The sequence below is a fragment of the Enhydra lutris genome, unplaced genomic scaffold, assembly GCF_002288905.1.
Source record: "Enhydra lutris kenyoni isolate GAN:26980312 unplaced genomic scaffold, ASM228890v2 scaffoldscaffold18, whole genome shotgun sequence".
NCBI lineage: Eukaryota > Metazoa > Chordata > Mammalia > Carnivora > Mustelidae > Enhydra > Enhydra lutris.
Genome location: NW_019154102.1, coordinates 22,286,120 through 22,300,473, shown reverse-complemented (window position 1 = coordinate 22,300,473; position 14,354 = coordinate 22,286,120).

Sequence of the window (14,354 nt, the reverse complement as noted above, 5' to 3'; positions counted from 1 at the left end):
CTGACATAACTGAATCTTGGCATTCCTGGGGACTGGAACGAGCCTCTCGTCTGTCCCCTAGCCTCCATCCCAGCTGTCCAGGGCGGGACTTCTGCGAATGATGCTGTCTCCCTGCCCCTAGGCTCCAGACCTTCTGTGGGTTCCAACCTCAGAGCCTCACTCCCTGGGTGAAGTCCAGTGCCTCTGCCTTTCACCCTGGTGGAGATGGGGAAATGGCCCACTGCCTCCCTCCCTGCTCGGTCAAAAGCCCTGAACATATGAGGATTTGGCGACTGCCATAAGCTCCTGCTTGGCCACGGTTCACCCCGGTGCCCCCCACTCCTGCTAGTGAGCATGGGGAAGTATACGGGTTCTTTCTTCTGACAGGGAGCAAGGGCTTCTGTCGTCCCTCCCTTGACCTTCACCCTTGGCCCTTTGCCCTTGGAAAGATGTCCTTGAAGTCGTTCTCACCTCTATGCCACTGTCTGCTTCGCCCAGCTCAGGGGTGTGGGGACAAGATGAGAGCAAAGGGAGGTGAGCATAGGAGGCAGCCCTTTGGACGTGCTGACTCAGGTCCTCTGCTGTGGTCTTGAGGCAGCCGCGCGGGGCGTGCTGCAGAGCCGAGGAGGAGGGAATGTGTGATTTGTCAGAAGTGATTTGGTGGAAAACTGGCTGGTCAGGGGATGACTGGGGGAAAGAGGAGTAGCTCCTGCCACTGGCATTTTGAGTGTTGGCAATTTGGGATGCCTCCCGGGATGATCTGGGGTCTTTGGTGAGTCTATAAGTGATTTTGTCTGTTTTCAGATTTTTCTTTGCTTTCTGTGTTTCTCTTTTGGCTTTTGATGTTATAAAAGCAACGAATCCTCTTTGTAAGAAAATCAAAAACACACAAAGAGTGCAGGAGACCAGTCTCTCCAGTCCTTCTCCATAGCAGTGACCACCGTGGGCAGCTGTGCGGCCCCCTCCATGGTGCTCCGTGGGAGGACTGCAGGCCCCCCCCACCCCCACTCACACATCCTGGTGGTTGGTGTTAGGGGAATGGGCTCGTGCCCGGCAACGGCTCTGTAACCCCTGTTCTCAAGGGTTTCGTTTGGTCCCTACTTTTCCACCACTAAAGAATCCGTGCAGAACATACATCACTGGCAAAAAGACATTTTTTTAAAAAAATCAGCAAAATCCCTCAGTCCACCCCAACACACACACACACACACACACACACACATTTTCTGAAAAAAAACAGGCAAACACGTGTAAAGACTCATCAAAGCTTGCAAAAGAGCTGCACGGTGCCCTGGAATTGGTTACCCAGAAGAAAAGCCCAGTGTCTGGAAGGTTCACGCTCCAAGCTGCCCCCAGCTGAATCAGTCGTTTTTTTTTTTTTTTTTTTTTACTGACTTTCTAAGAAGGCAGTAAGTGCTACTCCAGACAGGAAGCCCACCAGGCCTGGCCCTGGTGAGGGGTTGGGGTGGGGTGGGAGATGGCGGGTTCTGGGAGGCACCTTACGTTGGGGTGACCAGCCTGGGAGGGGCGGAGGGAAAGGCTGAGGGGGTCCCTGTGAGGAGGAAGGAAGGATTATTTGCCCCGCTGGGTCTCAAAGGCAACAAGAAGAGAACTGAAAGACGCTCTTGACTCTTGACTGGCTGGCAGGAGGGTTCCAGTGTTGAAATGTGGCCGTCTCTGTCCACCCGTGCCTGTGTGTCTGTGTGCAGGTCTGTACAGGTAGTGCTAGATGGGTGACATTTCCTCACGTACCATTCCTAACTCTTGTAACTTGACCTTCAAAAGACAAAACCCCACAACACTCTTCCTGCCACGGGCTTGCAGATTGAAGCACTTTCGATGTTGGGCGCTGGTGTTTGTGACCTGGGCACCGTCCTGACCCTGCCCAGGTCACTATAATATTATTTTATACACAAAACTTTTTTTTTCATTAATGTTATAATTTTGTGTCTGTCTTTATAAACTATTATAAGTACTATTTTTGTTATAATTCAAAATAGATATTTAGTATAAAGTTTTTGCTGTTAAATATTTGTTATTTAGTAAAATATGAGTTTTTTTCTCTATTGTAAACATGGCTCAAAATATTAATATGTTTTTATCACAGTTGTTTTAATATTGAAGAAGCACTTGTGTGTTTTGTTTTGATATGAAACTGGTGCCGTGTGAGTGTTTTTGCCGTCATGTGGTTTTAATCTGTATATAATATTCCATGTTGCATATTAAAAAAATGAATGTTGTGCATTTTGTGATTTTGGAAATACTCAACCTGGCTCTTTTATAGGCTTCCATAATAAACCGTGGGGACTCATCCTTGTTTGGCTGTCTGGTCTCTGTCTTCTCCATATCACCATCATCATCTCCCAGCCACCCACACATTCCCTTCCAAGATGCCCACCTGTCAGGCAGGAAATTTTTCCTCACAAGGTTTGTCTGGGAGACACGCCCACCATTCCTTGTGTGTAGGCACAGAGAAGTCCACGGCAATGGCCTGTGAGTAGTAGGTTCCCCTGGGTTGGGGTGGGAGGTGTAACTGTCTGACCACTGGTCCCCGAGGGCCGTTGGGTGTTGGGGCAGCTGGGAACCGGCTCCGCTGGCCGAGTGTGGCCATAACCAGCCAGGCCAGGCAGCGTAGTGCTGGATGAGGCAACCCAGTGCTGAGGGCCTGTCCTCAGAGTCCATCCTGTTTTCTTGAGCAAGGACACTGATGTCCTTGGCGAGGGGACAAATAAGGGAGCAGAGTTCAGTTCTCCTGACTTCTGGCCTCGTGCCCCACGAGGCACTTCTCAAAGCCTATTACATGGGTGTTATAGGAGCAAATGGGTTCCCTGATCAAATAAGTTCAGGGAAAGGGTTAAGTAGAGCTGGGCAGCTTCCTTCACTGCAGGACTTGCCAGGACCTTGAGCCCAAGGATGGGTGTACTCAGGGGCTTCATGGCGTTGACATAGGTCGTGTGGCTCCCCAATCCCATTTGATGACTGAAATCACGTCCTCATTCCTGTTTATCACACTCTGTGAAAAGGTGATCTGCAACCTGATTCACAGAAGCAAGAGGTGAGGCCAGGGAAGGGTAGGACGTCCAGGGTAGGGACAAGGAACATCTGGGGTGGTCTCTAGGACCAAGGCGCCAGGAGTGGGGGGAGAGGGCCTCACAGTGCCCAGGCTGGTCCTGTCCTTGGCAGTGCCCAGTCCCCTCCCCACTGTCTGGGGAGGGACCCACTGCCTCCCAGTTGGCCTGAGAAAGGCTTTTTTGTGTGTGTTGTGTGGCTCTGGGTGTTGTTTATTTGTTTGTTTGGGGTTTTTTGGTTCCCATTAGTTAGTCAGACTCAGCTTCAGTTCAGAGTCCTCAGGCCCAGACCTGGGTGCAGGGCCCCTCCCCACCTGGCCACCTGGGCACAGAGCCTGGCCACCCCCGGAGAGGGTCACCAATATCTCCTGAACCACGCCGCCAAGACAGGGATCCCAGTAAGCCCTGTCCCCCACACTCATCAGTCCGTCAGTCTGTCCTGCTGCTTCCCTCACCTTTCCCTGCAGGGCTGAAGTCTGCCCTCCCCAGTCCTAACCTCCACCTGGGGAGGGAGAGAGCAAGGGAGAGTCTTCTGTTTTCCATGAGCTAAAGCAGAGTTTTCAAGTGGCGGCGACTCTCCCATGGCCACACAGAAGCAGAGGGCAGGGTAGTCCCCGACAGGGAATCACCCGGCCTGTGGCCTCGCAGGGCTCCCTCAGCGAACACCCCCAGCTTCCACTAGGAGCCACACCAGCAGAAGGTCGTGGTTTTTCAAAGTGGCCATTCCACGTCTCCCGGGGGAGGGTCCCGTGTAGCAGCAGAGGTGAAGGAAGCGTGGGCCTCGGGCTGACCTCTGTCTGACCGCCCAGCCACGGGGTGGGAGGGCCCCGCCAGGCGGGTGGCTGGCCTGTCATCGCCCGGTCAGTCTGTGCCTCTCCCCCGTGGGCCCAGCAGGTCACTGAGGTCCCCCACGCAGCCTTCGGCCCCCCTGGGATCTCCTGGCCTGGAAGCTGAAGGCAGGCTGTTGTGGACAGGCCAACATGACCGCTGTTTGTCCAGGGATCGGGGCGCCGGTTTGGAGGGAACTCATAGACCGCACATTCTGCCGCCTCCCAGCACTTTTCCAAAACAGCCTGGTCTTGGCTGGGCCTGGCTGACCGGGGTGGCCGGGGCCCAGGAGCCGGGAACGGGGCGGGGGAGAGCGGGGCCTCGGGGCCCGCAGTGTGAGGTAAGCAGGTGAGGCCGGAGACAGCATTGGTTCAGGGCCAGCCCGCGCGGCTTCGACGTGCCTTAGAGGGGAAGTGAGAGAGTGGGAGAATGACTGTGTGTCTGTGCTGGGGGCTGAAGGAAAAACAAACCAGGCTTGCCTCAGAGTCTTTGGGCCCGGCCAGCCTGGTCAAGGCTCTGGAGGGCTGAGCATGGCATAGCAGCCCGGGGGACCAAACAGCGGGCAGGAACTTGGGCTCGGCGCCTCAACTCTTACATGACCTCTCTTGTCCCAGAAGAGATTGCTCTGCCCACCCCCACCCCCACCCTGGGGACCCTGGTGTCCAGGAAGAGACTTATTCCAGCCCTTTGGGCCCTCCCTGGTGCAGACTTGACGTTTTGGTAAGCCCTTCCTTCCCACAGCTTCCTCCTCTGGGATGCAGGCTTGGATCCCCTCTGACCCGAGTGTGCCATAGAACACACTGTGACTGGAACCCCCTGAGGGTGTGCAGCGAGAAGGTCTCGCCCTAACCTGGTACTGCGGTACTCACATGACAACCCTCCGCTAGGATTCTGGCCCGACCTGTGTCCCGGGTTCATTCTTGGGGAAGGACCTGTGATGGGTGGCCCTGGAGAGGGGGCAGAGAGGAGGCACCTAACCCAGTCCATCACCACCGCCCATTCCAACCAAACTTCAAGACCACCAGACCCTACCCAAGCAAAGTCCATGAAGCCACGTTCCAGTTACAACAACAACAACAAAACCCCCCACAAAAACCCAAGAAACAAAAAACTGGGATATCTTCTGGAGTTGGCAAACATAGAAATCACCCTCAAGTTCTAACCTGTCCTTCTGCTGCGTCCCCCCTGCTTGGCGGTGGGAAGATGCATTAACCCTTTTTGTGAGGCTGTCACCTAGTGACGCCTGCCCAGGTGTTACACCCACAGAGGCTGAACGTGCTGTGCAGACCCGAGGCCCAACCTACACACCTGTGTCCATCATAAGCCAGACGCCTCTTCTTTTTTAAGCTCATCGTTCAAGTCTCGATGAAGTTCCCTAACTTGTGAATAACTCCATATGCCAGTTCGGGCAGGAGTTAGTTTGAAAAAGCAATGCTGACTTCCAAGTACAAATCTGTACTCTCTGCTGCAGTTGACTCTCACCTGCCTCCTCCCCAGATCTCCCCCGACACCGCGTTCCTCTCCTCCGCCTGACCCGACTCCCAGCTCGAGCCGCCTGCTGCTGGGGGCGGGGGCAGGGGTGGGGAGCCCCGCTGCGATTCTCAGAGTCAACACTGTATGTGTCAGACCGTGTACAGGAAGCCTGGGGCTAAGGTCTGGCCCAAGCTCGATCGCCCTCCACCTGTGAGAGATGCACGACCACCAGCCTCCCCTCTCTGGGCTTCTGTTCTCCCACCCGAAAACGAAGTGCTGGATTCTAGGCTTCCTCCCTGCCCCACTGTTAGCTCAGTTCAGATTCTTTCTACTGCATCAAGAGACTAAACAGAAGTAGCTTTGGCACAAAGGGGAATTCATAGGGAGGAGGCCAGTTTGTGTGACAGACTCCGAGGAAGACCTGAACCCCAAACCATTGGAAGAGCAAAGCAAGGTTGTCCTGGAGATATCAGCAGTAGGGGGAGGGGAGCACTGTGGAATTGCCCTCTCTCTAGGGTGACAGCCCCAGGGGCTCCTTGGCAGTGGGTCTTCCAGTCTGATGTTTCAGTTTCTCAGATAGAGTAAATCAGGGAAGGCTTCCTGCAGGAAGAAGTTCCTTTTTTTTTTTTCACATGGTCCTATGTAGATGGCCTATCTGGAAGAGCACCAGCCCTGGCTTCTTCTTCAAGTCACCCCAATCCTTGCCACCCTCAAGTACTAGGTCAGGGCCTGATGTCTACTCAGGCCCGAATTCTCTTGTCTCACAAATAACTTTGGCGTCTGATGTGACCTTAAGCCCAATTCTACTGAGCAAAGAACTTAGTGTATCTCTGCCTCCATTTTTCATCCACAAAACAGCAGGCATTGCATGAGACTGAGCAGGCTTAAAGGAGATACAAAGCAGAGTCTCCTTGGAGAGGGACTAACTCCAGCCGGAGGCGTCTCGGGGCTGGCAGAGTCCTTGCCTTTCCCTCCTGGGGGACCTCTGGTGCCTGGTGAAGGGATACACAAGAGGGGCAGGGGTGCTGGTGAGAAAGTGGAACAATGGGAATTCCTGCACACGGTGAGGGCAACGTGAGATGGTGAAACACTCCAGAAAATGGGTTGGCAGAAGCTCCTCGAGCCGACTGGCCACTTCATCCGGGGATTACCTGGAGTAGCTCTGCGTGTGGGTCTTGGAGACAGACGTCAGAGTCTGACAGTTTCCATGAGTCAGGAGCCTAGGCCCCGTGCAGCTGATTCTGCACCCAGGGTCTCACGAGGCTGTATTTTCACCTGGAGCTTGGGCAAGAACCCAAGGGTTGTTGACAGAATTCTGATCCTCGAAGCTCTGGAATGGCGGAGGCCCTCAGTTCCTGAAGGCCACCTGCTACTCCTGCCGCGTGGCCCCCTGACCACACAGCAGCTGGCTTGTCTGAGGCCACAGAATGGCGTCTCAGCCATTTCTCCTGTCCCTGACCTCCAACCTCTGATTACATCAGGGTCATCTTCGGATTAATGTAAATTTAGTGGATCTGGAGCTTTAATCGCATTTGCCAGCCCCTTTCACCTTTGCTATGTAATATAGCCTAATGGCCAGGGTGAAATAGGTGGTCACCGTCCCACTCACACACGTGTGTGGTCCACCCAGGGCAGGAAGCTTCGAGTCACCCGAGAGCTCTGCCTGGACAGCCACGAAGCAAGAATATTCTTTCTTGACCCCGGTGATACAGGCAGTTACAATAGTGTCTGCTTATAAAATGTTTTCTGTACTAGACGTCGGTATCTTCATATGCACTGTTGCATTTTAGGCATACAGAACTTCTGATGTAAAAACGGACAGGAGATTTGGCTTCAGCAAGAGACACAAAGAGGTGAGGAGCCTCGCATGGGACCATGTCCCTCTGAGGACATCCACACCGCCTGGAGCTGTCTGTGCCAAGATGCTTGCTGGGGGGAGGATGTGCGGGAGGGGGAGATGCATACCCCACTGACCTCCCCTGGCTCGGCTGTCTCCAGGCCCAGGCTAGATTAGGGACCACAGCCACCTGGGATCTCCTTTCTGGCTTGCACAGACAGGCTGCTGCTCTCGGGGTGGATGATCAGAGGTACAGAAAAAGCCCTGTGTTGCGGGCCGAGTGACCACGATCGCGAGCCTCAGATTGAGCCCTGAGCCCTGGGCTCCACCCCAGACTGCACGAATAGAGCAAGTTTCTGACCTGAGTTCCATGGAAGGCTGTGGGAGTCTTGATGCCCCTAATGCTGTATTTATAAAGTTTGTGTGATGTGCCTTCATGGGGGGTGAGAGTTCGTAGCATCCAGAACTTTCCAAAGGGACCCAGGGATGTGTAGGGAGCTTGCGAATCAGGGCTCTGCATTGGGTCAATAATAGTCAAACAAGAAGAGATAGTCTTTATTCATCTTCATCCCTATCTTGGGCCCCGTTTCTCCCTTTTCACAGATGAGGAGACTGACGTCCAGAGTGCTAAGTAACTTGTCCAGGTTCCCACAGCTAGACAGCTGGAATATTCAAACAGCTGCTATCTCTTGGGGTTTTCTCCTAGTGAGAGCAGGCACAGGAAGGGCTCCCGTGTGCAGCTTGCAGGAGGCCTGGGCCTCTCCTGGCTCGGGAGGGATGGCTGCCTTGTGAGCCTGGGATGCTGGTGTAGAAGCTGTCAGGCCAGGCATGGCCTCCTCTGTTTCCTCCTGTGAGGTGGCAGGGAAAGAGCTGAACAAAAGGACTAACAGTCCCTTTCTCAGGCTCTGAGGTAGCCTGAGGAAGAACAGTTCCCTGCAGCAGCCCCTTCTCTGGCTTTTAGGTGGCCCCGGGGCTCAGGGCGAGCCTGGGGGGCTCCTCGGCAGTGGAGGGCTAGGATGTGCACCTGGGAGGCTGGGTGGAGTGACAGTTGAGCGTAAAGAAGAGTTGGGGCATGTGTGGGCTCACAGTGGAGGAGTGAGCATAAGGTGTGTCCTGAGGGGCCAAACCAGCGGCATGAATACAGGGTGGGGGAAGCCGATGAGGCACGCATGCTTAAGAAAACGACCTCGGGGTCAGGGCTGGCCCCACACCAGTGGTTAGCAGCACCTAGAGAACTGGTTGTGGGGTGGGGCTTGTGGCAGGGTGTGGAGGGGTTGAGGGCCAGGAAGTGATCTTCCTCAGCCCTCAGCATCAACCCCACCCTCACTGGAGTGTCCTGTCCTTTGAAGGGCAGACTGATGTCTTCCTTGGAGTTAGGTGACCACCATGAAGGGGGTGCCTTGGTCTGTCCCTCAGGATTCACGCCTCTGGTTAGCCTCTCAGGTTGAGGCGGGGGATATGAGGAGTAGGAGCAAAGGGAAGCTAGACATGGAGGGCCCCACAGGGCTGGGCCTTGGTGGGGGGAGGCGCCTCATACAGGCTTTCTGGGGAAGCTGGGAGCAGAGTCTGCCCTCAGTGACGCCCTTTCCCGGCACTTTCACTGCCTCCTGTCTGTCAGTCCCCTGTCTGTCAGTCAGCAGGCTGAGTCAGAGATGCCCTGGGGTTGGGGGCTGCCTGCCAAAGACCTGACTCACGAAGAATGGCTGACTGGTTTCCCCAGTCTCTGCCCCTCCCTGTCACAACACGCTGAGGGGGTGAGGGCCGGGGAAGCACACGGGCCTCTGTCTCCCGGGCCGCTCCTCCTAGCAAGGGGCACCGGGGTGTCTGTCTCGGACAGGCTGCTCCCTGTGCCTGGGGCCGCAGCTTGCCTGCAGGGCTCTGACGTGGGCCTCCTTCAGCTCTGGAGCCTGACGCAAACCCTGCCTGTGCTCAGGACAGCCATCCTCACCGCTGGCTCAAAATGACACTCGAGCCCTCCCCAGCCCCTGCCGGACCCCGGCTTCCTCAACGCCCCAAGGTTGGGAGGGCTGCACTAATTTTTGTGCTGTGGTTCAAAAACAGTCCCATCACGAGCCCGGAGTTCACATTTTGTCTGAATGAGACACAACACACACTTTCAAGCTAAAGAGTAAGCCTCTGAGTGGACACACTATGGACCAGTTCTGGAGAAATCTGCGTTCCTGAGGAGGGGACTTTGGCTCCCAGTGGAGGCCGGCAGCTGTGCTCTGAGGCAACCCACCCCAGCCTGCATCTGGGCCTCTGCTCCTGGGTCTGGAGGTTCTCTGGCTGCTGGAGCGGGGGCTGCAGAGCTGTGGGGGTGACATGGGGCGGGCTTGCTCGTGGGCCTTTGCAGCTCTGACCCATATGACTGTGACGAGGCTAATGGCTCAGGGGGATAATGGACCCTCGGGGACTCAGGTGGGAGACTGTGGCAGAACCCTCGTCTCAATAATGGGATTTCAAGCCAATCTGAGGTGGCAACATCCCACAGGGAAACTTCTTTTCCTCTAGAGTCCAGAAAAAGAAGACACGGGCCAGGTCGTACCCTCTTGCTGTGCCCTCCAGGGCAGCTGAATATGGGGCCGGCAGGGACATTTGGGTCCTTGTAGCCCATTTATCTGGAGGCAGCTCTCACGGATCTGGCCAGGTCAGCCATGGCGTGTGGCAGAAGGACCAAAGGCTGTGGGGCTAGTTTGAGGGGGCTCTGCTGGAGGTCAGCTCCCTCTTTGGGATGCCAAGCAGAGGAGAATCTGTTAAGAACAAGTTCATTCTTTTTTTTTTTTTTCTATTTCTTTTCAGCGTAATAGTATTCATTGTTTTTGCACCACACCCAGTGCTCCATGCAATACGTGCCCTCCCTAATACCCACCAACTTGTTCCCCCAACCTCCCACCCCCCGCCCCTTCAAGACCCTCAGGTTGTTTTTCAGAGTCCATAGTCTCTCATGGTTCACCTCCCTTTCCAATTTCCCTCAACTCCCTTCTCCTCTCCATCTCCCCATGTCCTCCATGCTATTTGTTATGCTCCACAAATAAGTGAAACCATATGATAATTGACTTTCTCTGCTTGACTTATTTCACTCAGCATAATCTCTTCCAGTCCCGTCCATGTTGCTACAAAAATTGGGTATTCATCCTTTCTGATGGAGGCATAATACTCCATAATGTATGTAGACCACATCTTCCTTATCCATTCGTCTGTTGAAGGGCATCTTGGTTCTTTACACAGTTTGGCAACCATGGCCATTGCTGCTATAAATATTGGGTTACAGATGGCCCTTCTTTTCACTACATCTGTATCTTTGGGGTAAATACCCAGTAGTGCAATGGCAGGGTCATAGGGAAGCTCTATTTTTAATTTCTCGAGGAATCTCTACACTGTTCTCCAAAGTGGCTGCACCAACTTGCATTCCCACCAACAGTGTAAGAGGGTTCCCCTTTCTCTACATCCCCTCCAACACATGTTGTTTCCTGTCTTGCTAATTTTGGCCATTCTAAGTGGTGTAAGGTGGTATCTCAAAGTGGTTTTAATTTGAATCTCCCTGATGGCTAGTGACGATGAACATTTTTTCATGTGTCTGATAGCCATTTGTATGTCTTCACTGGAGAAGTGTCTGTTCATATCTTCGCCCATTTTTTGATATGATTATCTGTTTTGTGTGTGTTGAGTTTGAGGACTTCTTTATAGATCCTGGATATCAACCTTTTGTCTGTACTGTCATTTGCAAATATCTTCTCCCATTCTGTGGGTTGCCTCTTTGTTTTGTTGACTGTTTCCTTTGCTGTACAGAAGCTTTTGATTTTGATGAAGTCCTAAAAGTTCATTTTCACTTTTGTTTCCTTTGCCTTTGGAGACAAAGGTATCCAAATTGGCAATGAAGAAGTCAAACTCTCTCTCTTCGCAGATGACATGATTCTTTATATGGAAAACCCAAAAGACTCCACCCCCAAACTCTTAGAACTCATACAGCAATTCAGTAACGTGGCAGGATATAAAGTCTATGTACAGAAATCAGTGGCTTTCTTAGACACTAACAATGAAAATACAGAAAGGGAAATTAGAGAATTGATTCCATTTACTATAGCACCAAGAACCATAAGATACCTGGGAATAAACCTAACCAAAGAGGTAAAGGATCTGTACTCGAGGAACTACAGAACACTCATGAGAGAAATTGAAGAAGACACAAAAAGATGGAAGACCATTCCATGCTCTTGGATCAGAAGAATAAACATTGTTAAAATGTCTATACTGCCTAGAGCAATCTATACTTTTAATGCCATCCCGATCAAAATTCCACCGGTATTTTTCAAAAAGCTGGAGCAAATAATCCTAAAATTTGTATGGAATCAGAAGAGACCCCGAATTGCTAATGAAATTGCTAAGGAAAATAAAACTGGCGGCATCACGTTACCTGATTTCAAGCTTTACTACAAAGCTGTGATCACCAAGACAGCATGGTACTGGCATAAAAACAGACACATAGACCAGTGGAACAGAGTAGAGAGCCCAGATATGGACCCTCAACTCTATGGTCAAATAATCTTCGACAAAACAGGAAAAAATATACAGTGGAAAAAAGACAGTCTCTTCAATAAATGGTGTTGGGAAAACTGGACAGCTATATGTAGAAGAATGAAACGACCATTCTCTTACACCGTACACAAAGTTAAACTTGAAATGGATAAAAGACCTCAACCTGAGACAGGAATCCATCAGAATCCTAGAGGAGAACATAGGCAGTAACCTCTTTGATATCAGCCACAGAACAAGTTCATTCTTACCTCCCACCTCCCTCCCTTGGCCCAGCCACAAATCACCAGCTCCCAAATTTTCTAAACACCAGGTGCAAGGTGGCATGGGGCAGGGGGCACGAGACCACTAGCAGGGCCTGCCCTGTGTTTTGCCAGTGCCCAGCAGGGTCACACTCAGCACAGCTGCTGGAGGCCTTTTGTACAACCCTAAGCTTTCTACAGACTGAACATTTGGCACCGGAGAAGGTCTGAGGGGGACCCTCACTCCTGCATCCAGCAAGAGAATTTCATGTGCAAGGAGGGGGTGCCGGTCACCCTCCAGAGAGTGCTTGCTTCACTGGCTCCCCTACTCCGCAGCTCCACACAGCTTCCTGCTGGAGGCGGTGCTCAACTTGCCCATGTTCCTCCAGATCCGAAGCCCTGAGGCTTGCCTCTCCCAAGCCCACCCTTGGTTCTAGGTGAGACTTCAGGCCTGTTCCAGAAATAGGCAGGGAGAACCTTCTAGCCTTCTCTGAATCCACAAAACATTTGGCTCCAGAGGACATCCCTGGCTCCCACCCCCTCCGCAGGTGACTTCTCTGTATATGGTGCCCTCGGTGCCGGGGACCTGGGTGCGTGACTCAGCCTCCCTGGCGCTGCTCTCTGACTGTGTGTTGTGTGGCCCTGTTTCTTCAAGGAGATTACCCTCGGCACTGAAGTACCTTGTCACTCATCAGGGAGCCTCACATTCTGTAAATATTTACAAGTAGAAATCTAGGGACTGTGATGTTAAAAAGAAATGTGAGCTTCGTTTGGTCCAAACTTCCCACTTAACAGGTGAAGCATCTGAGGCCCCGGAAGGAAAGCTGAGGGGTGCGTAACCAGCCAGCTGGTTCAGACCCCAGCTATTGGACAGACCTGGCTGTGTTGGCTCTCAGGCCAGCTAGCTGCCCTGTGGCCTCTGCTGCCGGGACAACTGAATTAGTGAATAAGTCCCCTACTCAGAAACCAGACCCTCGAAGGATCTAGAAAAAAATTCTCAGACCTTCTTCCTAAATATGTCAGAACAGATCCTGTACCTTCGGAGAAAAGCTCAATGAACAAACCTAATGTATTATTCAGATGCTTTTAGTTGCAAGTGACAGAAATCCCACTCATACTAGCTCACACACATGAAGGAATTTATTGCCTCCTATTTAAGACAGTCCAGGGACAAGCTGAGCACGGGCCCAAGAGATGCTGACCTGGTGCCAATCTGACCAACTGAGGGGCTTTTTGAGACTGAGGACCCTGAGGAAGGGGTGAGGTTCCCTGGAGGGGGAGGTGCAGCTGCTTTTGGGACTCTAAGGGGGGGTGGAGGAGGGGAGCGAATGTCCAGACCAAAAGGACAGCCCCTGGAAAGACCTGAGTCATGGAGCTTTTAGAACTAGAATCTTTTCTTTTTGATTTGTCACCTTGTGAAGTACTTCTTACATAGTGAAGAGCATGTAAATATGTGTAGAGGTTTAAAGAGTAACAGTAAAGCAAGTGCCCTGCAACCAGCCCTGAGGATGAGCCAATGAAGTCTGCCAGGCCTGTCCCCCACCCAGTGACACTCGCCTCAACTGCGTCCTCCTTTCATCCCATTCTTCTCAATTTTGAGTTTATTATTCTATTTCCCGCCTTGAAATATAGCCCTAAGCAGAACAGTATTTCGTGTCGCCCACCATCTTGTAAATGGCGTCATTCCTCATCCACTTGCTTCTTCCGCTCTACATTATGAATTTTGAGATTCCGCAAGATGACGTTGATGTGTGGAGTTGCAGCGCATTCTTTCACGACGATATAATATCTCATTATACATGGTAAACATACCTTGATTTATCTATCCGTTCTACTGTAGGTGAACATTGGATTGTTTCCAAGGTTTTTTTTTTTTTTTTCTCCTGCCAGAAGCAGGACTGCTATGAATGTTTTTGGGTCCCGATGAACAAATTCCAGAGTTTCTTTAGAGGTCGGTCGTAAGATACGTGAGTGTGAGTGTTCAACATTACAAGATGATGCCTGACTATCTCCCAAAGCTTGTTCTTTCTGTGTAGCTCCTCATTTCTGTTCTGGCCTTCATGCTTCCACTGAGAATGTAGTTTCAACTCTGTGGTCTGCAGAGCTAACTGGATGGGGACAGATGGGTTTCATGGTGGGAAAGGGGGCATTTGGTTCTTGAATGTCCTGCAGTGTGAACTCACCGGGACCTGGAACTGTCCCTGGGAGACTCGATGTAGGGGTCAGAGAGACCTAGGCAAGTGAGCAAGAAGACCAACACTGTGGCTTCACGGCTGGCAGAGATGGAGAGAGGACTAGGGAGCTTGCTGGCTGTAACAGTTGGGAGCAGGGCGAAGTCCCTACTACCACCAGCTTTCAAATATACCCATACAGAAAACCCTTCCATCGGACTTA